This window comes from Pseudophryne corroboree, chromosome 7 (assembly GCF_028390025.1).
Source record: "Pseudophryne corroboree isolate aPseCor3 chromosome 7, aPseCor3.hap2, whole genome shotgun sequence".
NCBI classification, from domain to species: Eukaryota; Metazoa; Chordata; class Amphibia; order Anura; family Myobatrachidae; genus Pseudophryne; species Pseudophryne corroboree.
This window is the reverse complement of record NC_086450.1, coordinates 389,541,943-389,568,565: the sequence shown is the minus strand read 5'-3', so window position 1 is coordinate 389,568,565 and position 26,623 is coordinate 389,541,943. Positions and strand designations below refer to the sequence as shown.

The 26,623-nt window shown below is 45.5% G+C and overlaps 1 protein-coding gene across 6 annotated transcripts in view; it reads right to left on the bottom strand.

Annotated features, from left to right (window-relative positions):
• The window catches only part of ELFN1 (extracellular leucine rich repeat and fibronectin type III domain containing 1), a 988,432-nt gene that overhangs the window by 433,812 nt on the left and 527,997 nt on the right, over positions 1-26,623 (bottom strand). For 4 of the 6 annotated variants that reach the window (XM_063934602.1, XM_063934603.1, XM_063934604.1 and 1 more), the window contains one exon: positions 5,175-5,340. The exons of the other annotated variants lie outside the window; for them this stretch is intronic. The gene's annotated coding sequence lies outside the window, so the exon portion shown is untranslated. The remainder of the gene's footprint in view (positions 1-5,174; positions 5,341-26,623) is intronic. 6 annotated transcript variants of the gene reach the window in all.

The following is a 26,623-nucleotide window of genomic DNA, read 5'->3' as shown; positions in this document are numbered from 1 at the left end:
ACCCAGCGCGTGAAACCCCTGGCAATGAGCATGACACCCAGTGCATGAAACCCCTGGCAATGAACATGACACCCAGCACATGAAACCCATGGCAATGAGCATGACACCCAGCGCGTGAAACCCCTAGCAACAAGCGTGACACCCAGCGCATGGAACCCCTGGCAATGAGCATGACACCCAGCGCATGAATCCCCTGGCAATGAGCATGACACCCAGTGCGTGAAACCCCTGGCAATGAGCATGACACCCAGTGCGTGAAACCCCTGGCAATGAGCATGACACCCAGCGCGTGAAACCCCTGGCAATGAGAATGACACCCAGCACATGAAACCCCTGGCAACGGGTATGACACCCAGCGCATGAAACCCCTGGCAATGAGCATGACACCCAGCACATGAAACCCCTGGCAATGGGCATGACACCCAGCATGTGAAGCCCTTGGCAATGAGCATGAAACCCAGCGCGTGAAACCCCTGGCAATGAGCATGACACCCAGCGCATGAAATCCCTGGCAATGAGCATGACACCCAGTGCATGAAACCCCTGGCAATGAGTATGACACCCAGCGTGTGAAACCCCTGGCAATGGGCATGACAACCAGCATGTGAAGCCCTTGGCAATGAGCATGACACCCAGCACATGAAACCCATGGCGATGAGCATGACACCCAGTGCATGAAACCCCTGGCAATGAGCATGACAACCAGCGCGTGAAATCCCTGGCAATGAGCATGACAACCAGCGCATGAAACCCCTGGCAATGAGCATGACACCCAGCGCATTAAACCCCTGGCAATGAGCATGACAACCAGCGCATGAAATCCCTGGAAATGAGCATGACACCCAGCACGTGAAATGCCTGGCAATGAGCATGACACCCAGTGCATGAAATCCCTGGCAATGAGCATGACACCCAGCGCGTGAAACCCCTGGCAATGAGCATGACAACCAGCGCATGAAATCCCTGGAAATGAGCATGACACCCAGCGCGTGAAATCCCTGTCAATGAGCATGACACCCAGCGCATGAAATCCCTGGCAATGAGCATGACACCCAGCGCGTGAAACCCCTGGCAATGAGCATGACACCCAGCACGTGAAACCCCTGGCAACAAGCAGGAAATTCATTTAAACCCCACCCTGGGAGGTGTGACATGGTAAAAATAAAGTCACCACTAAAGGGGTGAATGGTAAGGGGCACTTTAATGTGACCTCATCTGAACTGGGCACAGTAATGTTACATAATATAAACTAGAGGCACTGTAATGTTGCACAGTATGAACTGTGACCACTACAGTGTGGCATAATATTAACTGGGGGCCCTACTATATGTCATAATATGAACAGGGGCACTGCAATATAGCATATTATAAACTGGGATCACTACAGTGTGGCATATTATACACTGGGGTCATTATTATAATGTTGCATATTATGAACTGGGAGCAGTTTGGTATGGCATAATATGTTCTGGGACACTATGGCATAATGTGACTTGGGGGCATTGTGTGGTATAATGTTTACCGGCAGCAGTATGATGTGGCATATTGTGAAATATGGTGCTATGGTTCATAAAAGAAACAACTACTGTAGAGAGAGGTGTCTCGCTAGAAGTATTAGGGTGGGGGCCCCTTTTAAAATGCTGCTATGGGGCCCACAAAATTCTTTCTACGCCCAAGATCAGGTTACTATTATTATTATTTCTTTCTATTGTACCGCTTATTGGCCCTCATTCCGAGTTGTTCGCTCGCAAGGCGAATGTAGCAGAGTTACACACGCTAAGCCGCCGCCTACTGGGAGTGAATCTTAGCTTCTTAAAATTGCGACCGACGTACGCGCAATATTGCGATTACAAACGAGTTAGCAGTTTCTGAGTAGCTCCAGACTTACTCTGCCTGTGCGATCATTTCAGTGCTTGTCGTTCCTGGTTGACGTCACAAACACACCCAGCGTTCGCCCAGGCACTCCCACCGTTTCACCGGCCACTCCTGCGTTTTTTCCGGAAACGGTAGCGTTTTCAGCCACACGCCCCTGAAACGCCGTGTTTCCGCCCAGTAACACCCATTTCCTGTCAATCACATTACGATCGCCGGAGCGAAGAAAAAGCCGTGAGTAAAAATACTTTCATCATAGTAAAGTTACTTGGCGCAGTCGCAGTGCGAACATTGCGCATGCGTACTAAGCGGATTTTCACTGCGATGCGATGAAAAATACCGAGCGAACAACTCGGAATGAGGGCCATTATGCAGTGCTTTACAGAGAGATTTGTCATTCACATTGGCAGAGGACCATACCCTCCAACACTGCCTAGCTGAAAACCGGTACAAAATCAGAAAAGGGGAGTGGTCACGGGTAAAGGGGGCATGGCTAAGCGGTGCTCCCATAGGCTTCCATTGTAATGGGAGATACTGAAAACCGGTACAAGGACTCTTTTGGCCAGTACAGACCATCAAAAAACGGTACTGTACTGGCCAAAAAGGTACAGTTGGAGGGTATGGAGGAGTTGGGTACTAATTATCCAGGCTCAGCATTGACTGAGGGGCCTGGTGAGCTATTGACGAAGAGAAAGCCCCCCTCCACCACACATGCATAGTATTTTTTTCTTTATAGGTTCATGATCACACCGCTCAGAAATTGAACATGACCTTTCCAGGCCAGCAATTAGTCTCAGCGGCCCTGCACATTTTGTACAACTGGAGCCTGCGCACACACAGAAACACACACATACACACACACACACACACACACACACACACACACACACACACACACACACACACGGATACATTTCAGTCAGCAGCCATTTGACCATCCAGAATGATTTGGAGTGTGGGAAGAAACCGGAGCACCTGAAATTCACGCAAGCACAGGCAGAACACACAAGCTCCACGCAGATAGTGCCCTGGTCAGGAATAGAACTTCTGACCACAGTGCTATGAGACAGCAGTGATAACCACTGTGCCACTGTGTTGCCATACTATGCTCATTGGAACTATTCAGAGCATTCCTCTGATCCACATCATAAGGGTTTTACAGTATTTTATACAGAAAAAAAACATTAAAGCTTTAATTTAGTTCCTAAAAACCTGCAGGGCTTAAGAGGACATGATTCATCCAAATAATTTATTACACTGCTTATAAAAAAAGGTCTTCAGAATCAGAACACAGCCAAAAGAGTATCAAATGCCCTGAAAATAGGTATTTATATGGTCAGGATACTAAATAGCATCTTATGGTTATACTGTTTCCATGGGATGGTATCGATATTTCGGTAGTTACCATCCTAATGGTCAAAATGCCGACAGCAGCATCGCAACGTTCAAAATACCAACATATCCAGGTGAGTATTTGAACCCTAATCCTAACCCACCCCTCCCGCAACATAGCCCTAACCGCCGCCTCCTGCAGCTTAACCCTAATAGTCCCGTAACCCTGCAGCCTTACCCTGACCCTCCCCCTAGTGCCTAACCCTAACCCTAAGCACAGTACTTATTGTCGGGATTCTGACTTTCGGGGTGATGACTACGGTACATCCCTTGTTTCTACTATGCAAACATAGAATGAATCAATAAATAAACATCTATATGAGCTTTACAGGAACGAAAGGTTTTCTAAAATCATATAGTTTGTCCTCTTCTCCATTGTGAACTGGTGTGCTCTGCATAACAGGGGAGCCCAAATACTTACTTTCCAGGTCATTAACTAAATAGATTCCCCTAAGATAACTAGTATGGCTTGATCATTAGGAAATAGCAAAAGACAAATGAAATACATTTGCGCAAATGAAGCCCTGAAAGGAGAAAAAAAAAAACATGTTGGGTATGAAATGCCAGCGGCCAGGATCCCAATGGTCAGCGAAATTCCAATATTTACAATGCCAATGGATTCCGGTGAGTATTCTAACCCTAGCCCTAACCCACCCCTTCCGCAGCCCAACTCTAATGGGCCCAACACACTTGCCGGTGTGTGCGGCCGATATGAATGATCTCGTTCAGTAATGAACGATAAATCGTTCATATCGCTCAGTGTGTATGCACCAACGATGAACGCTGCGCGGCCCCACGGCCGTTCATCGTTGGTTTTCCCTCGTTCTGCATAGCAAGCCAATTTGGACGATGGTCGTTAATCGTTGAAATCGACCATCGTCCAATTGGTAACGTTGACAAGTGTATAGGGCCCATTACCGTCTCCTTCGGCAGCCTAACTCTAACCATCCCCTCCCACAGCCTAACCCAAATCCTCCCCCTACTGCCTAATCGTAAAACTAACCCTAATAACCGATACTCACCGTGGGAATTTGTTAGCATTATTTAATTGCGGATGCTGGGTGGCATTGCCCAGTGCTGGGAGCGGCCCCCAGCATGTTAGGAGATGGGCGCAGATTTTGCTGCGGGAAGCAAGATTTGCGGCCATCACTGAATTAGGTCCACGGTGTCAGCAAAGGGATGGTACGGAATCAAGTAAGCAGTACACCCCATTACTATAATAGTATAGCATTAGTAGTTTGAACTTTAAATAAAAATGCTCACGCTACGCCCCCGTTATGCCCGCCATGCACCCGCAATACCGAAACGCCTCTGAACCTGGTGTCCTGGAAGGATGAGGTCGCAAGGTGTAGGGTCGCGCATGCGTACTGCGGCCGGTGCACATGCTCATACCCTCGTAAAGACACGCATCTGCGCTCGGCTCTAAATGGCCCCCTATAATTTTAAGAACTGCAGAGGATGGTTGGACAAGGCGGAAGGTGTTCACTCACGCCATCTAGTGGGTGCACTAACATGCTGATCATCCACCTCTGCTCTCTGAAAACTACGATTTAGCAAGAGCAAGGTGGATCTGTCACACTCTCCTGTAAGCCTTTTTCATATAGTCTCCGTGTTACCCACTGCCATCTTGTAGGTAAATCTTTTGGGACCAGATTTAAATGAAAATATTTCAATAAAAATGACAACTACTAGTACTACTAATATAATCACAATCATCAACAATTACTCAAGGTTCCTAAAGCTTACAAATAGTTAATTTTAAATGGATACAAGCCATAATCTGCTGAGTGAATGCTAAGTCCTGATAACATGTATTTCCCGTAAGATGTCCAGAGAACAATAAGCAATAATATATTGGAGTAAAACATAAACATCATTAGGGCAAAAGAAAAAAATATATATATGTTTACCTCTTTTACGTGGCTCTGTTAGCAGATATTACAACATAATACTTCCAATATTAAATATGATTCCTTCTGGCAGTTATAACAGTCTTCCTTTAAGAGTCTGTTGTTGTGTTGAGAAGTCTACAGCCTAAGAGCCTTCTCAGATAAAACGCCAACTCCAGAATGCAAACTACAAAATAAAACGAGACAAAAAACATAATCACGTCAGGGTATTAGCAAATCAAACTGTTCAGTAGGCTTAGGAGAGTCATAATCACTGGTCTCTGCAGGGGTCTGGTAGCAGGCACTGCACAGGGCAGTGGGGATTAAGCAGCTCTATAAAAGGGCAACTAAAGAGTAAAGCAGAATAGTATATCCACATTAATACTATCAGACATCAAAACACCTAATCAGACAGCAGGCAGATGGATCTGACAATAGGAGAGATAGCAGACAACTAGGACAGTAGGTGGACTGCCAAGACTACAAAATAAATCAAAGGGATGGAAGAGATTTGAGGGACTCACTTCAAAACACTGAAATATACATCTGAGAATAGCATTACTGATCTGGGACAGGTGCCAGGAGAGAGGGCTGTACACTGATACACAGGTGCCAGGAGAAAGGGCTGTACACTGATACACAGGTGCCAGGAAAGAGGGCTGTATACTGATAAACAGGTGCCAGGAGAGAGGGCTGTACACCGATACACAGGTGCCAGGAGAGAAGGCTGTACACCGATACACAGGTGCCAGAAGAGAGGGCTGTACACAAATACACAGGTGCCAGGAGAGAGGGCTGTACACTGATACACAGGTGCCAAGAGAGAGGGCTGTACACTGATACACAGCTGCCAGGAGAGAGGACTGTCAAAGTCAGAAAAATATCACGCTACACACTGCCATATATGCACCTCATGCGTGTGCCCGCTGCACGTGCATGAGCCCTCCCGTGCGTGCGTATACTCGCGGTCGCGTGCACTCGCGGACGCGCGGTATGCGCATTTACGGTAGAGTTTGTGTTCGTCTAGCGGGCGACTCAATCGTAACATATTTTATTCATATAATGTATTTTGTAGATTATGGTCCCTTTGATAGAATCTGAAAGTTTAGTTAATGTAGTATGTTCAGAGACAAAGAGATCCCTCTTTGTTTGATACGAAGGGTCAGACAGGGGTTACACAGTGGTGTTTAGTATCCATCGGAAGAGAATATAATTAGCAATATTCCGGTGTTGGTTTGAAGCGGATTAATCGCTCGTGCGTATAGTTATGGACATAAGAAGTTTATGGACATTTACTATATTTGCACTTTATTACCCATGCGGCGGGAAACCCAGTTTCCTATCCACCTGAGCAGTTAGGAATAGTCACAGCCCACCTGTATGAACCAACCTATGACCTTTTGTTATAATGCGAAGACGAATTCCTGTGTCCAATGAACATTAAGAATGTAGGGACCATTGTACTGTATTGTGTGTAGTGTATAAAAGGACAAGCCGGTCTGGGCCAGCTCTCTACTCTCTTCAACGGTTCTCATTGCTGATAATCGGGAGCTGGATATCCAGAAAGGCGCTTGCGATTGTTTCCCCTGGTGCGTAAGTTCTCTGCAACCATATTGTCTCTTATTTAATGTTATAAGCCATTCTCTCTCTCCTTCCCCCCCTTTAAATGTAATTGTATCTTTATTGTATTTTATGTGTAGTAATTCGGTTAGGTATTTTATGTTATCTTGGTAGTGTATAACTTGTATTGTATTATTCTTTTGCGATTGAACGTTCATTCATTTCCTTAAAAGGCGTTAGACCCTTAGACCGGTATTTGAGTGTTTATTATATTGCTAAGGGGTTCTCAGAGCGTCACATACGCTCATACAGCTTTTAAACTAACAAGGTTACACTGTGTTGCATTTACACCTTATCACTGCACAAGGGTTTACAGTATAAGTACATTGTTTATGGTATAGTTATAAAGGTTTAACTCTGTGAGCGTCAGCGCCGCTTGTGATCTCCTCATGGTCTCGAGCGTCCGCTACGCTGATAGCGTATCATTACGTTAGTCGGCAGCCTATAGTGTGCTTGCCTTTACGCTCTAAGCCGTGAGCGAACGTGCCGCTCGTGCGTCTCGTCCACGGCTAAGCGTTCGTTACGCTACGTGCGTACTCTTACGGTATTCCATACGCCAATTGCGTACTGTGTTCTTTAACCTTTTAGAGTGTTTTATACAAGGTATAGAATAGGCATTGTCAATTGGGGACTCGCCCGCTCTTCACATATCTGCACTAGGTAATTTCAGCAGACATTATCGGTCAGCAAAAGGCGGGAGGTAATATTCCTCGTAGTGCTGACCAGATAAGCGTCTGCTTCGCTTAGTAAGGAGTGCTGAAGGAATCCGGAACTAAAAGTTAGGAACAGTACATTATTGTCTTTTAAAACCTGTTTAGTTTCTGTTTTGCGAACGTAAGCAATAAGCATACACATCTGTATTTTTTGTTTAATATTGTTTTCGTGCCTCATTCTCCTGATTGCCACATACTAGTGATAAACGTGTTGAGACATTTGTTGTTATTAATAGTTAAAAGTAATATTTAAGGGAATAATTGTAAAAGGCACGCACACAATCTCGCCTAGAATACAAGGGAGATTTGAGTGGTGGTCAGTGAAGGATTACTGTTAAAAAATCATTCACATTGATAAACGTGTAGTGTGTAACTGTGGACGTACTTGGTCTGTGTACACGTGTCCTTACAAGGGCAGGGCGTACGCAGCAAGGGTCGACGCACGGAGCGTGTATTACGCAACGGAGCGTACGGATACGCCCACATGATACAAACCGCACGATAGTATTGTATAAGGAAATAACGCGAAAAAAATAACACAAATCTATCTCAAATCCAAAAGTTTAAAAGTTAAAAGAAAAAGACTTTCTCTGTTGCAATTCTTCTGGGTTAGGCTAATACCGAATGAAAGGATTTCTGCGCAGAAATAAAAATTAAAGTGTACATGTGGTAAGAGTGTGTGTATATATAAGATTTCTCTTTTATTACGGAAGTGGGAACCATAGGCCAGTAGAAAGAGATACACCAGCGAGAGTGATATCGTGGGGTGGCTTGGGAGGCGTCCCTTGTTAGACTCGACACATTAATGAGCAGTAGAGTCTGCTGTACATAACAGACCAGGAGGTAACAGACCAGGAGGTAAGGTAGGTCACAGACCAGGAGGTCATAGAACAGGAGGTTCAGGTACAGCAGACTAGAAGTAGAGAGCACAACCGAAGAGGGTTGGTGCGAGACCCATATAGGCCAACAAAGCTCACCGCTGAAGGAATTCGCAGCAGAAATTTTCGATTCCACTGATCGTTCCGCACATAAGATTAGTTGCTTATGTGCAGATACGATTGTACCGCATGTGATTGTGTGCATTAGCGTGTCTTGAATTCAGAAGAACGCTACTTGCACATTATTAACGTGATTTGTGTAATTTTTTTATTTTAAGGGAAGTAGCCTGATCACTCGGGGACATTCCAACAACCGATACTTGCTGGGGACTGGAAGGTCCAACACGCCCCAGTAAATAAAGGTTCATAGGGGTCCTAGGTTGGGTACAGAACCTCTGGGAACTTTGGTCGCCGTATTGGCCAGCGTGAACGGAGTTAAGTGGGCGGACCTCGAGGCAAAACCCCCACCGCAGCCTTACCCCGGACATTTTGGTTTTCTGTGAGGGTTGCCGGAGACCCTGATTGGAAGTCAGAGGTAGTGAAAGCAACGCCTGCAGAGATGGGGGCCACTTGTTCAGGTAAGGGGCGATCAACCCTGGTTCAGGTTGATTTGAAACCGATCAATCAGGTCGGCAAGGTAATGTGTGAGAAATCAGACCAAGATGGTCATCACACAGAAATATTATGCAATGAATGGGAAAGGATGACTGTGCATGACGGGGAAAAGTTTCCCCGGGTAGGTGGTTTTAATCCAGAAGTGTTACAGAATTTAAGGAGAAGAGTTTGCCTGATTAAATCTGCAAAAAGGCGTATTAGACATTATGATTATTTAAAACTGTGGCAACAGGAAAGTGAAATGCAAAGAAATTTAACTTACATATCTGACTCTCACCTTGGGAAGAGAGACATGGCAATGGAGAGGATTATGGTTGCAGAGAATGGCGCAATGGTGTACGATAAAAATGCACTTAGTAACTGTATTAAGAATGAAAGTAACAAATGTAATAATGTTTATAAAAATGATAGTGTAAAAATTACAAATATTAACCTGTGCAAGTCGCACCCCATGTCAAACTTTCCTCAGGACTACAAGCAAGAAAGTGAGCCCAGCACGATGTCGGCACCTTTTCCAGCAGCCATCACACAAGACATCCAGGTGGACGCGACCAAATCGGTAAAGGCAGTAATCAAACCCCCTAACGGAGGGTCAGGTGAGGTCGTGTCCACAGGTACGTACGGTGTTATATATCACGCACAAACAAATGTACCTCATATTGTAGAACCAACACAAGGTGATGTAATTGAATTTAGTCCTGTCAGGGTGATCACAGTCCCCAATGGGAAGACTGACGCTCAGGGAATCATTCCCGCCAGGGACAGTGCAATGCGCCTTCCCTTGTCTCGGATGGAATTGAGAGCAATTATGTCTGAATTCCCTGATCCTAGGAAAGATCTAGTTGCATGTCAGAGATTTATTAAAGAACTAGGAAACTCAACAGAACCCACCAACAAAGATTGGCGGACAGTGCTGAGGGCATGTTTGCCCTCCAGTGTTGACCCTGCGAAATTTATTGCTGATTGTAAATTAAACACAGAGGTACCTCGTACGGAGGAAAACAATCAGGAATGTATTAAGCAGATCAACCAGCAGTTAGGAGTATATTTCCCAGCCATTGCCAAGTGGAACAAAATCCTCTCCATAAGACAAGGAGAAAGGGAAAGTACTTCTGACTACTTCAATCGAGCACTGCAAGTAATGGCTAGAGACACTGGGATCACAGACATCAAAACAAATGCACAGCATAAAGAAGTAGCGGTTAAGTTATTAATGTATGGTTTAAAGGAGGTGTTGAGAACAAGGGTACAGACCACCAACCCAAACTGGAGAAATATCTCGGTGGCTACATTAAGAGAGGCCGTTATTGATCATGATCAGAACATCACCAGACACAGGGAGTCACGGAGTAATAAGCTGATGGCCGTAAGTATACAGGCTCTAACCAAAAAGCCACACCAGCTTAAGACCCAAAATCCTGTGAGAAATTCAAATGTGGTAGTTTGTTACCATTGTCACAAAGAGGGACATTTTGCAAGAGATTGTAGATCAAGAAATATACAAAAGTCATATCAACCCCCTAGACAACAACATAACCATGGTATCCAAGAAATCAGGGAAGTACAGGGAAAGCGGTTGATGGCGATGGGCATCCAAGTATTAGAGGAGACATCAAATCGACCGAAACCCCAGGCCACTGGCACATGGAGGAAGCCAAGGGTTTGTTATCGTTGTAAAAGAGAAGGGCATTATGCCAGCAACTGTAACAGCCCACATAAAGTCAGACCCCCTAGACATGAATATGAGCAAAGTTATGACACACCAAATTATAATCAGGGATCACATAGGAAGAATTTTGGGCCACACCCATGATATGTAGTCAGGAGAGGTGATCATTAGGACTGATGGTAAGCCTGAGGTAACGGTTAATAAATTGGGAGGTCATTCCCTGAAGACACAGGAATGACCGGGTAAAATTTGTAATGTATCTGTGAAATGTTTTCTTTTTCCCCATCTCTGACGGTCATCAGCAGGACTCAAACATTGCATAGCTACTTGGTCTTTGCAGAAGTCTACCAAACCCCAGCATGACCTACCCGCATCAATGTATCCTGGCCAGATACAAAGGGTGAAGTATGGAGGTGCTGGTGGGAGGGACTGAGCAAGGATACCATTGGACATGTAGATATGACAGCCTGATGATGAACGGCAGATCTGACAATGTTTTAAAATGTTTGAAAAATGTTTTTTTTTCCTGTTGTTGTTTATTGTTGGTTTATGTAATATATATGTATATGAATTGTTCTCTCTCTCTTTTGTTTTTTTTTGTTTTCTCTCTTCTCACTCATGTTTTCATGTTTTAAAGATGGTATGTCACACATCAGTTAGACAAATGGTGATGCAAGATTTATTCTCCTTACAGAAAGAGCGCTGGTTTGGAAGAAATATTGTATCACCAGAATGTTCAGTTGGAAGACTGAGAGACAGCACCTTTGAGATGACAGCAGAACAAGAAGAACAACAAGACTAGAGAACTAATTATCGTAACAAGTTTCTCTCCCCCTCAAACTGTTTTTCTGTACCCCCATTACAAATTTCTCCTTTTCTCCTCCTGTAAGATGGACTTGCCCCAAGAGACTGTGATATGGATTTTCCTGTTGACCATGATGTTGACCAGAGCAGTCTGTTTCGGTGAGAGTACCAGTGAGGTCGAGAAAGGATCCAGAAGGGTTTCTGATGACTAAGACGGAGGTGTAAATTTCCAATAGCAACACAATCACCGAGCAAAGGCGAGTACCGGAAACGATCTAGCAGCCATGTTATTTGTAAACATTGTGAAGGAATGTTAACTGAAAAGAACTGTATCTGTAGACTCTGTGATAACTTAGTTGAGGATGGGTGCATCAAGAAATGTCAGTCCAATTTTAACATTAACATGGACCGGCATCCATTGAGTGACTATCATTCCTTAGTGGGTAAAGTGTTAAATCAGACAGATTGTTGGGTATGCTCTCAAGTACCTCAAGGCCATAGCAAATCAGGATTAGTGCCATTCCCTTTAACTATAGGGGAGGTACTTGAGCTAAGTGGTGGGAGGCCGGTGGACAGGAGGTTTAATATCTCCAGTCCTCCTAGTTTGAAGCTCCACCAATACCATGTGGATAGGTCCTTAGTGTGTTTTAACATTTCCAATCCCCGAAAGCCGGGAAATTGGGAAGTGTCATGGAATAACCAAACCATGACCTTTTCATACAGAGCCGATAGAATGCCTACAGATACAGAACTTATACGCCACATAGCCGGTAGTGGGAAATATTTCCGATATAGGTATACCCTAGGAAGTAGGATCATGAGAGTTGGAGAAGTACCACCAGGATACTGAGCACATATCGTACAAACTGATACGTGTACTAAACAGATGGGAGAATTAGGGTTAGGAGATTTCATATGGAAAATGTGTAATATGGTAATGTCCTACTCCGTCCCATATGTTCTCCCCGATGATGCATACTTCATATGCGGGAGGAAGGCGTATAAGTGGCTTGCCCCAAACTCAGAAGGGTTATGTTATATTGGAAAAGTACTGCCTGAGGTAATGACTATATCCCACACTAAAATGAAGGATATTCACCGCAGTGCCCAAGCTCCTTATACTCACACTCATTACGAGCACATCGTTAAACGGCACCTAATAGAAAGAACAGAGCATCCGGCCTTTGACCTGATCAATGAATCCACCGGGATTCAATTCCTAATCGCGTTAGATATCACTCGTACCGCCAGAGGAGTGATAAATTATAAATATATATCTGCGCTTGCAAATTTATTAGACAATATCACTGAAATGTATGATGACACATTCAGGTATACCGGAAGGGAGCTCCAAGCTTATAAAACAGAACTGGTTCAGCATAGGATGATTCTCAATTATCTCACAGCTGTGACAGGCGGGTATTGTGTTACCCTAGCGACTCAGTATGGAATAAAGTGCTGCACATATATTACAAACAGCACCGAGGACCCGGTCGAGGTCATAGACAAAAAGATGGACGACATTCTCCAATTAAAATGGGAGTTCCGAAGGAAACACAATCTCACCCTTGCCGCTGTGGGTAATGAGCTGACCAGTTGGGTGTCATGGTTGAACCCACGAAATTGGTTCTCTGGTTTAGGAGAATGGACTCAAGGAATTATCATGGATGTAGGGAAATTTCTTTTGTGTACTCTGGGTGTCATCATATTGGTCGGTCTGATATTTAGAAGTGTAAACGTAGCGCCCGAGTGATGAGTTTAAGAAGTGAGGACACTGTAATAACAACGTCTAATGTGATTTATGACCCAACGATAGAGACAATGTTGTGATGAAAATGTGATTCCACGGTCCGTGTCTTTCACCCGTTTCTCCTTTGTTTTCCTCCAAGGTACAAAGACATCCGCTTGGAAGAAGAATTTGACAACCTTTTACACAGACAACTGATGGACTATGCCATAGACCCCCCATATCCCTAGTACCTTTAATTTTACGCTAGCCCAACACTTTTTGTAAGTCTATGGACATTGAAAAAGCTTTTTGCACACCGTTTATAGCAAAAGCATCGGGAGACTACAGTCAACATGTACATCGAGACAAGACAAGACAAGACACAAGACAAGACAAGACACAAGACAAGACCTCAATCGGCAAATGTATATTAAACTCACATAGTTTATCACTGCATTTACCATAATTGTTCTTTATCTTCATCTCTACAACCTTCAGGTAATAACACACATAGTCGATAGGGAATATAGGCACAGATACCAGCACTCACATATCCCCCTATTCATGTATCATCAACTAAAATGTGCTCCCCCATTTTGTTGCAACCAAAAGCCGAAGAGAGCTCGGTAAAGTTTGACAGCCCATCCACAGACCCGTACCACGGGATAAGAAGGAATTCAAATGTATACTTCGCAATACCTCGAAGCTTGATTTAAAACACGTACGGCACGATGATACATGACCCCCCAAACATGGATTCATACACACATGCTTCTGCTATCTCACTAGGTCATACCCTTTTCCTACCTTCTCCTCTCCTCCCCTACCCAATCATAGAAATGTATTATACATGACATATATTTTTCTCTTTTTGAACTGTTTTAGGAAGTGGCAGTTATTGGTGACTGCCAAAGGGTGGACTGTCAAAGTCAGAAAAATATCACGCTACACACTGCCATATATGCACCTCATGCGTGTGCCCGCTGCACGTGCATGAGCCCTCCCGTGCGTGCGTATACTCGCGGTCGCGTGCACTCGCGGACGCGCGGTATGCGCATTTACGGTAGAGTTTGTGTTCGTCTAGCGGGCGACTCAATCGTAACATATTTTATTCATATAATGTATTTTGTAGATTATGGTCCCTTTGATAGAATCTGAAAGTTTAGTTAATGTAGTATGTTCAGAGACAAAGAGATCCCTCTTTGTTTGATACGAAGGGTCAGACAGGGGTTACACAGTGGTGTTTAGTATCCATCGGAAGAGAATATAATTAGCAATATTCCGGTGTTGGTTTGAAGCGGATTAATCGCTCGTGCGTATAGTTATGGACATAAGAAGTTTATGGACATTTACTATATTTGCACTTTATTACCCATGCGGCGGGAAACCCAGTTTCCCACCCACCTGAGCAGTTAGGAATAGTCACAGCCCACCTGTATGAACCAACCTATGACCTTTTGTTATAATGCAAAGACGAATTCCTGTGTCCAATGAACAATAAGAATGTAGGGACCATTGTACTGTATTGTGTGTAGTGTATAAAAGGACAAGCCGATCTGGGCCAGCTCTCTACTCTCTTCAACGGTTCTCATTGCTGATAATCGGGAGCTGGATATCCAGAAAGGCGCTTGCGATTGTTTCCCCTGGTGCGTAAGTTCTCTCCAACCATATTGTCTCTTATTTAATGTTATAAGCCATTCTCTCTCTCCTTCCCCCCCTTTAAATGTAATTGTATCTTTATTGTATTTTATGTGTAGTAATTCGGTTAGGTATTTTATGTTATCTTGGTAGTGTATAACTTTTATTGTATTATTCTTTTGCGATTGAACGTTCATTCATTTCCTTAAAAGGCGTTAGACCCTTAGACCGGTATTTGAGTGTTTATTATATTGCTAAGGGGTTCTCAGAGCGTCACATACGCTCATACAGCTTTTAAACTAACAAGGTTACACTGTGTTGCATTTACACCTTATCACTGCACAAGGGTTTACAGTATAAGTACATTGTTTATGGTATAGTTATAAAGGTTTAACTCTGTGAGCGTCAGCGCCGCTTGTGATCTCCTCGTGGTCTCGAGCGTCCGCTACGCTGATAGCGTATCATTACGTTAGTCGGCAGCCTATAGTGTGCTTGCCTTTACGCTCTAAGGCGTGAGCGAACGTGCCGCTCGTGCGTCTCGTCCACGGCTAAGCGTTCGTTACGCTACGTGCGTACTCTTACGGTATTCCATACGCCAATTGCGTACTGTGTTCTTTAACCTTTTAGAGTGTTTTATACAAGGTATAGAATAGGCATTGTCAGGGCTGTACACTGATACACAGGTGCCAGGAGACAGGGCTGTATACTGACTGATACACAGGTGCCAGGAGAGAGCGCTGTATACTGATACACCGGTGCCAGGAAGACAAGGCTGTACACAGATGCACAGGTGCCAGGAGAGAGGGCTGTACACTGATACACAGGTGCCAGGAGAGAGGGCTGTACACTGATACACAGATGCCAGGAGAGAGGGCTGTATAGTGATACACAGGTACCAAGAGACAGGGCTGTACACTGATGCCAAGAGAGAAGGCTAGACACTGATACACAGGTGCTAGAAGAGAGGGCTGTACACTGGTATACAGGTGCCAGGAGAGAGAGGGCTGTATACTGATACACAGGGACCAGGAAGAGAAGGCAGTACACGAATACAGAGGTGACAGGAGGAGAAGGTAGTACGCCAATACACAGATGCCAGGAGAGAGGACTGTACACTGATACACAAGCCAGGAGAGAGGACTGTACACTGATACACAAATGCCAGAAGAGAGGTCTGTACACTGATACACAGGCCAGAAGAGAGGGCTGTATACTGATACACAGGTGCCACTAAGAGAAGGCAGTACAATGATACAAAGATACCAGGAGAGAGAGCTATAAACTGATACACAGATTCTAGGAGAGGGGGCTGTACACTGATACACAGGTGCCAGGAAAAGAAGCTGTACACTGATACACAGGTGCCAGGAGAGAAGGCTGTACACCGATACACAGGTGCCAGGACAGAGGGCTGTACACCGATACACAGATGCCAGGAGAATGGGTTGCAAAGTGATACACAGGTGCCAGGAGAGAGGGCTCTACACTGATACACAGGTGCCAGGAGAGAGGGCTGTACACTGATACACAGATGCCAGGAGAGAAGGCTGTAAACTGATACACATGTGCCAGGAAGATAAGGCAGTACATTGACACACAGATACCAGAAGAGAGGGCTGTACACTGATACACAGATGCCAGAAGAGAGGGCTGTACACTTATACACAGATGCCAAGAGAGAGGGTTGTACACTGATACACAAGTGTCAGGAGAGAAGGCTGTACACTTATACACAGATGCCAAGAGAGAGGGCTGTACACTGATACACAGGTGCCAGGAGAGAGTGCTGTATACTGATACACAGGTGCCAGTAGAGAGGGCTGTACACTTATACACAGGTGCCAGGAGAGAGGGCTGTACACTGATACACAGGTGCAAGGAGAGAGGGCTGTACACAAATACACAGGTGCCAGGAGAGAGGGCTGTACACCGATACACAGGTGCCAGGAAAGAGGGCTGTACACAAATACACAGGTACCAGGAGAGAGGGCTGTACACTGATACATAGGTGCCAGGAGAAAGGGCTGTAAACTGATACACATGTGCAAGGAAGATAAGGCAGTACATTGACACACAGATGCCAGGAGAGGGGGCTGTACACTGATACACAGCTGCCAGGAGAGAGGGCTGTATACTGATACACAGCTGCCAGGAGAGAGGGCTGTATACTAATACACAGGTGCCAGGAAAGAGGGCTGTATACTGATACACAACTGCCAGGAGAGAGGGCTGTATACTGATACACAGGTGCCAGGAAGAAAGGACAGTACACTGATACACAGGTGCCAGGAGAGAGGGCTGTACACAAATACACAGGTGCCAGGAGAGAGGGCTGTACACTGATACACAGGTGCAAGGAGAGAGGGCTGTACACAGATACACAGGTGCCAGGAGAGAGAGCTGTACACAAATACACAGGTGCCAGGAGAGAGGGATGTACACAAATACACAGGTGCCAGGAGAGAGGGCTGTATAGTGATACACAGGTACCAGGAAAGAGGGTTGTACGCCAAAACACAGGTGCCAGGAAAGAGGGCTGTACACAAATACACAGGTACCAGGAGAGAGGGCTGTACACTGATACATAGGTGCCAGGAGAAAGGGCTGTAAACTGATACACATGTGCAAGGAAGATAAGGCAGTACATTGACACACAGATGCCAGGAGAGGGGGCTGTACACTGATACACAGCTGCCAGGAGAGAGAGCTGTATACTGATACACAGCTACCAGGAGAGAGGGCTGTATACTGATACACAGGTGCCAGGAAAGAGGGCTGTATACTGATACACAACTGCCAGGAGAGAGGGCTGTATACTGATACACAGGTGCCAGGAAAAAAGGACAGTACACTGATACACAGGTGCCAGGAGAGAGGGCTGTACACTGATACACAGATGCCAGGAGAGAGAGCTGTATACTGATACACAGCTACCAGGAGAGAGGGCTGTATACTGATACACAGGTGCCAGGAAAGAGGGCTGTATACTGATACACAACTGCCAGGAGAGAGGGCTGTATACTGATACACAGGTGCCAGGAAAAAAGGACAGTACACTGATACACAGGTGCCAGGAGAGAGGGCTGTACACTGATACACAGATGCCAGGAGAGAGGGCTGTATACTGATACACATGTGCCAGGAGAGAGGGCTGTATACTGATACACAGGTGCCAGGAAGAAAAGACAGTACACTGATACACAGGTGCCAGGAGAGAGGGCTGTACACTGATACACAGATGCCAGAAGAGAGGGCTGTATAGTGATACACAGGTACCAGGAGACAGGGCTGTACACTGATGCCTAGAGAGAAGGCTTGACACTGATACACAGGTGCTAGGAGAGAGGGCTGTACACTGGCACACAGGTGCCAGGAGAGAGGGCTGTACACTGATACACAGGTGCCAGGAAGAGAAGGCAGTACACTGATACACAGGTGCCAGGAAGAGAAGGCAGTACACTGATACAGAGGTGCCAGGGAGAGAAGGCAGAACGCCGATACACAGATGCCAGGAGATAGGACTGCACACTGATACACAGTCCAGGAGAGAGGACTGTACACTGATACACAGTCCAGGAGAGAGGTCTGTACACTGATACACAGGCCAGGAGAGAGGGCTGTACACTGATACACAGGTGCCACTAAGAGAAGACAGTACAATGATACAAAGATACCAGGAGAGAGGGCTATAAACTCATAAACAGATGCTAGGAGAGGGAGCTGTACCATACTTGCCTACTTTTGAAAACTAGTTTCAGGGAGATTCCAGGCGGCAGCAGAATATGCCGCACAAAGCGCGGCGCGCCGTTGAAGGGGGGTATCATGCTTAGCCCAAAGTGCGCGTTGAGGACTACCTATAGGCGTATTTATTGCCACTCAGGGGTGTGTCCTGCAATGGCAGGTGAAAATTAGTACTAAAAGCAGCACAAAAAAAAGGGTAATACTATAGGTACACTAGAGTAATAATACAGGTGAACTAAATTATGATACCTTGCACATTTCTGAGAAGAAACGGACAGTATATTACACATTACACCCAGTACACACAGCACCATAATACATTATATTATAACACAGCCCCCCTCCCCATATTGTACCCAGTACCACTTAACATTACATTATACATAGCCCCAGTCAGTGCCTTAACTAGTTTAACTATTTTTTTAGCACTGTGTGCAAGAAACCGCATCGGTGCCCCCTATAAAAAACTGGGCAAGTGCGTGCCGTAGGCATGCGCGCGCCAAAAAGTTAGGGGCGTGGCTTCATGGGGAAGTGGCGTGGCCACAGAGCTCCCTTTTGCAGATTACGGCAGGCAGAACTCCATTTTACACATTACGGCAGCAGAGTCCCCGTTTTTTACACATTACAGCATTAGAGGCCCCCTTTTTCTTTTTTACACATTAGGCAGGCAGAGATCCCCTTTTATTTTTACACATTACAGCAGCAGAGTCGCCTTTTTTACACATTACAGCAGCATAGTCCCCTTTTTTTACACAGTGCGGCAGGCAGCCCCCCCCCCCCCCTTTTTTTATTTTTACACATTATGGTAGGCAGTCCACCTTATTTACACATTATGGCAGGTGGGAGAGAGAGAGAGAGACTCACCTCTGACAAACAGGCATGCCTCTCCTCTTCCCGTACTACGCTGCACTCTTCACAGCACAGGGCATGTGGGTGGGCTGGGGGCAGGCTGGGAGAGACGTCATCTCTCCCAGCACATAGGAAGGGAATGGAGGGGGAGCTGCAGCGCTGCCTGGCTACCTAGGTGAGAGTAGCAGTGATGGCGGGGGAGGGGGGGGGGGGGGTTGGGGCCTGGATCCCACAGTGCAACGGAGCGGCCAGGTGGATGTTGCCGGTGATCCTGTGCCTCCAGTGGCACGAAGCTCGTTACGGCCCTGGCCCCACTCCCTCATATTACAGCCAGTACACACAGTACCATATTACATTATATAAAGCCCCACTCCCTCATATTACAGCCAGTATACACAGTACCATATTACATTACATTATATATAGCCCCAGTCCCCCATATTACAGCCAGTACACACAGACCCAAATTACATTATATAAAGCCCCGATCCCTCATATTACAGCCATTATACACAGTACCAATATTACATTACATTATACATAGCCCCAGTCCCCCATATTACAGCCAGTACACCCAGACCCATATTATATTAAATTATACACAGCCTATACAGTCCCCCCAATATTACACCGAGTAGCACATTACATTTCACACAGCCCTCCTCCCCCATATCACAGATAGTACACAGCCAGCACCATATTACATTATATTATACACAGCACAATCCCCCCCCCCCCCCCCAATATTACACCCGGTAGCACATTAAATATCACACAGCCCCCCCTCCCCCTTATTACAGATAGTACACAGCACCATATTACATTTTATTATACACAGCACAATCCCCTCCAATATTACACGCGGTAGCACTTTACATATCACACAGCCCCACCTACCCCTTATTACAGAAAGTACCATATAACATTATATCATGCACAGCACACACACCCCTCCCCAGACCACATTATACACATCCCCCTTTTCTCATAAAACCCCCAGCACATACAGCACCCACCTGGCTATGGCTGCTCCTTCCTGTGAAGAGCAGGAGCCGGGGCCGGGACAGTGTGGTGGAGGGAGGCAGCAGCACTGGGCAGGCACATGAGGAGGAGCAGGAAGAGGTCAGACGGGTGAGTGAGGTGGGCGGGGCCAGCAGCAGGGAAGCAGAGCACTGGCTGTCAGGAGACCAGCTGCTCTGCTAATCATTCTCCTGCCTCCGCTCAGGCTGCCGGCTCTCTGTGCACAGCAGGAGGCAGGACGGCCACCGCAGCTGTGACCTCCTACGTTCAGGCCCCGCCCGCCGCATTTCCGGACTCGCACATGCGCAGTCCGGATTTACAGGGGGCTAATTTAAAAACCGGGAGGGCAGGCAAGGTTTGCAGGGCAGCGGGAGGCTCATTGAAAAATCGGGAGCCTCCCGCTGAATGCGGGAGGGTAGGCAAGTCTGAGCTGTACACTGATACACAGGTGCCAGGAGAGAGGGTTGTACACCGATACACAGGTGCCAGGAGAGAGGGCTGTACACTGATACACAGATGCCAGGAGAAAGGGCTGTACACTGATACACAGGTGCCAGGAGAGAGGGCTGTACACTGATACACAGGTGCCAGGAGAGAGGGCTGTATACTGATACACAGGTGCCAGGAGAGAGGGCTGTACACTGATACACAGGTGCCAGGAGAGAGGGCTGTACACCGATACACAGGTGCCAGGAGAGAAGGCTGTAAACTGATACACATGTGCCAGGAAGATAAGGCAGTACATTGACACACAGATGCCAGGAGAAAGGGCTGTACACTGATACACAGATGCCAGGAGAGAGGGCTGTATAGTGATACACAGGTACCAGGAGACAGGGCTGTACACTGATGCCAAGAGAGAAGGATAGACACTGATACACAGGTGCCAGGAGAGAGGGCTGTACACTGATACACAGGTGCCAGAAAGAGAAGGCAGTACACTGATACAGAGGTGCCAGAAGGATGGGGGGGGGAGGGTGTGTACACTGATACACAGGTGCCAGGAGACAGGGCTGTACACTGATACACAGATGCCAGGAGACAGGGCTGTACACTGATACACAGGTGCCAGAAAGAGAAGGCAGTACACTGATACAGAGGTGCCAGGGAGAGAAGGCAGAACGCTGATACACAGATGCCAGGAGATAGGACTGTACACTGATACACAGGCCAGGAGAGAGGACTGTACACTGATACACAGGCCAGGAGAGAGGGCTGTACACTAATACACAGGTGCCACTAAGAGAAGGCAGTACAATGATACAAATATACCAGTAGAGAAGGCTATATACTCATACACAGATGCTAGGAGAGGGGGCTGTACACTGATACACAGGTGCCAGGAAATGAAACTGTACACTGATACACATGTGCCAGGAGAGAGGGCTGTACACTGATACACAGGTGCCAGGAGAGAGGGCTGTACACTGATACACAGGTGCCAGGACAGAGGGCTGTAAACAGATACACAGATGCCAGGAGAAAGGACTGTAAAGTGATACACAGGTGCCACGAGAGAGGGCTGTACACTGATACACAGGTGCCAAGAGAGAGGGCTGTACACCGGCGCCAGTATGGTGGTCGCCTGGACGCCGGACGCCAGCAACCTGAAGACCACCCCTGTTACACAGATGCCAGAAGAGAGGGCTGTACACCAGTGGCGTGCGGTGGGGTGAGACAGATGAGGCAGAGCTATTCCTGTAAAACTAACGTGTACACCAGAGTTTTAACTATGTTAAGTATATGAAAAATACAAAGAATATATTAGAAATATCTTCTTTGCATTATTCTAATCATTTCTATAGTCGAAACTCTGGAGTAAAAAGTCTATGACAGGTGAGGCAGTGCTTTTTGCGTGGGATGTAGTCAATCAGGCAGCATCCTGTCTAGCAAGATTTCCTATTACAGGTTGAGTATCCCTTATCCAAGATTCAAAATCCCACATTTTTGGATCCCCTACTGAGATAATGACATATATATATATGATATATTATGTGTATATATAGATAAACTACATAGATATATAATATAATATATCTATATATGTGTCATTATCTCAGTAGGGGAACCAAAAATGTGTGATTTTGAATTTTGGATAAGGGATACGATACGATTCCTTTTCCGCACATCTCTGATCAAAACGCACCACATTTCCAGCAGTATATACTGATGCACCTGTGTATAATGCCCACATGAACTTTTGGTCTCATATATTGTGTGTAAATCTGGCTCCGGAACTAGCCAGTGCCTCCTGAGCCATTTACCTCACTGCACGTCCCTGCTGTACACTGATACACAGGTGCCAGGAAGAGAAGGCAGTACACTGTGATACACAGGTGCCAGAAGGATGGGGGGGAAGGGTGTGTATACTGAAACACAGGTGCCAGGAGACAGGGCTGTACACTGATACACAGATGCCAGGAGACAGGGCTGTACACTGATACACAGATGCCAGAAGACAGGGCTGTACACTGATACACAGAAGCCAGGAGAGGGGGCTGTACACTGATGCACAGGTGCCAGCAAGAGAAGGACGTACACTTATATACAGATGCCACGAGAGGGGGCTATACACTGATACACAAGGGGTACAGGGGAAACCACTGGTGGGCCCCCCTGCCTGGGGGGGGGGCACCTCATCCTCTAGGGATCTGGTTCTAGACTTCAAAAATTATACATTATACATGTTACCTTATACTGCACAGAAATATGGTGCATTCTCTACCGTACATTGCTGTTGTTAATCTGGTACGTTATTGTGCATGCACTAGCAGTATTTACTATGTATATTTATCAAGGGGCTTAGACTATACACTGTCCAATGATTAGACAAGCCTCTGTGGTGACTGGCCACACCCCTCTAGAGACTGACCACACCACTAAGTATGGGCCCCTACCACTGCATTCCCCCGGTGGGTCCTTCATGCCCCAGTCCGACACTGCACAGATGCCAGGAAAAAGGGCTATATAAACTGATAAAATCCATATTTTAAACATGTCACAAACACATCTGTTATTCAGCTCAATTTTGACTTTATCATAATCAAGAGAAGAGGGTGATTAAACATTAGATGAGCCACCTGTCAGGAACACGCTCAAAGCCACCTGCCAGGTAATTCAGGTATCCCTGGAGGACAAAATGCTTCTGCGGCAAAGATAGTGGACCAGACTGCCACAAGCTAAACAGAACTGGTAACAATAACATACTGTACTCAATACAGAAGAACATTAAAAGGGAACACTGGTTCAGCTGCTCCCTACTTATCGGCATTCGGCTGTATTTATGTCATAGTCCGTGCAAAACAGCTTTTCCAATAATCTGTTTCCCAAATCGGCTGCCATTTGTTATTTTGTAAAAGTAAGAGGAGGATACGTGTATTTTTAACTGCCTAAGGACTGGTCTCTGGAGTTTGCACACACTCAAAGACCCATCTGCACAACATAAATACCACCACCAAGAATATTCACAAAGGGTTATTAAAAGACAATGTAAAGCAAACAACTTTGTGCCCTGAGCATGCATAGCCTTGAGTTGTTGTGTTAAGTCAGAGGCATCGTGCAAGCATCGATCAAGTCGGAAGAGATGGACCCAGAACGCAATTCTTTCCTCCCTGAAAGTAGTGAGTAGCTATCTGATCTCTAGTGCTGAGAGCTGTTAGCAATATGCAGACCTGAAATCCTCTGTCAATTAGAGCTATATAGTGCATCCATAAAAATGAAGGGCCTAATTCAGAGTTGATCGCAGCAGGAAATTTGTTAGCAGTTGGGCAAAACCATGTGCACTGCAGGGGGGCAGATATAACATGTGCAGAGAGAGTAAGATTTGGGTGGGTTGTGTTCAAACTGAAATCTAAATTGCAGTATAAAAATAAAGCAAAAGCAAGGAAATGGTCTATGGCGCTAAGGTGAGTGGTGTATAATTAATAGATGTAAAATTCTGTAAATCAGCAGCCACCCAGAGCTGGAGATGCCGAATCCAGACAAACAGTGACAACACAAATAAATATTCCAGGTGGCGCTTAAAAGTACAGAAAACAATTAGACATGTTAAAATTAGAGATGAGCGGGTTCAATTCCTCGGAAACCGAACCCGCCCGAACTTCAGGTTTTTTTACACGGGTCCAAGCGACTCGGATCTTCCCGCCTTGCTCGGTTAACCCGAGCGCGCCCGAACGTCATCATCCCGCTGTCGGATTCTCGCGAGGCTCGGATTCTATCGCGAGACTCGGATTCTATATAAGGAGCCGCGCGTCGCCGCCATTTTCACACGTGCATTGAGATTGATAGAGAGAGGACGTGGCTGGCGTCCTCTCCGTTTATAGAGAGTGAGACTAGAGTAGAGAGAGACACAGTATTATTTACTTTAGTAATTTTGGGGAGCATTAGGAGGAGTACTACTACTTGCTGAAGTGATAGTGTGACTGTATATCTGACTTGTGGGGGAGACAGTGGGGAGCAGTTAGAGTCTGAGAGCAGGAGTACATATTTTAACGTACAGTGCACACTTTTGCTGGCACTCTGCTGCCAGAGTGCCACACTGCCATTGTGACCACACTGACCACCAGTATATATTGTGATTGTCTGCTTAGCAGTACTACTTGCAAGTTGCTGATAGTGTGACCAGTGACCTGACCACCAGTTTAATTAATCACCACCAGTTTAATATATATATATATATATATATATATATAATTGTATATAATATATATATAATTGTATACCACCTACCCGTGTTTTTTTCTTTTTTCTTTCTTCTTGATACATACTACTATAGTAGCTTACTGTAGCAGTCTGCGGTGCTGCTGAGCTGACAGTGTCCAGCAGGTCCGTCATCAGTCATTACATAATAAATATATATACCTGTCCGGCTGCAGTACTAGTGATATTATATATATATATATATATATATATATATATATATATTAATTTCATCTCATTATCATCCAGTCTATATTAGCAGCAGACACAGTACGGTAGTCCGCGGCTGTAGCTACCTCTGTGTCGGCAGTCGCTGGTCCATCCATAATTGTATACCACCTACCCATGGTTTTTTTTTTTCTCTTTCTTCTTGATACATACTACTATAGTAGCTTACTGTAGCAGTCTGCGGTGCTGCTGAGCTGACAGTGTCCAGCAGGTCCGTCATCAGTCATTACATAATAAATATATATACCTGTCCGGCTGCAGTACTAGTGATATTATATATATATATATATATATTAATTTCATCTCATTATCATCCAGTCTATATTAGCAGCAGACACAGTACGGTAGTCCACGGCTGTAGCTACCTCTGTGTCGGCAGTCGCTGGTCCATCCATAATTGTATACCACCTACCCGTGGTTTTTTTTTTCTCTTTCTTCTTGATACATACTACTATAGTAGCTTACTGTAGCAGTCTGCAGTGCTGCTGAGCTGACAGTGTCCAGCAGGTCCGTCATCAGTCATTACATAATAAATATATATACCTGTCCGGCTGCAGTACTAGTGATATTATATATATATATATATATATATATATATTAATTTCATCTCATTATCATCCAGTCTATATTAGCAGCAGACACAGTACGGTAGTCCACGGCTGTAGCTACCTCTGTGTCGGCAGTCGCTGGTCCATCCATAATTGTATACCACCTACCCGTGGTTTTTTTTTTTCTCTTTCTTCTTGATACATACTACTATAGTAGCTTACTGTAGCAGTCTGCGGTGCTGCTGAGCTGACAGTGTCCAGCAGGTCAGTCATCAGTCATTACATAATAAATATATATACCTGTCCGGCTGCAGTACTAGTGATATTATATATAAATATATATATATATATATATATATTAATTTCATCTCATTATCATCCAGTCTATATTAGCAGCAGACACAGTACGGTAGTCCACGGCTGTAGCTACCTCTGTGTCGGCAGTCGCTCGTCCATCCATAAGTATACTAGTATCCATCCATCTCCATTGTTTACCTGAGGTGCCTTTTAGTTGTGCCTATTAAAATATGGAGAACAAAAATGTTGAGGTTCCAAAATTAGGGAAAGATCAAGATCCAATTCCACCTCGTGCTGAAGCTGCTGCCACTAGTCATGGCCGAGACGATGAAATGCCAGCAACGTCGTCTGCCAAGGCCGATGCCCAATGTCATAGTACAGAGCATGTAAAATCCAAAACACCAAATATCAGTAAAAAAAGGA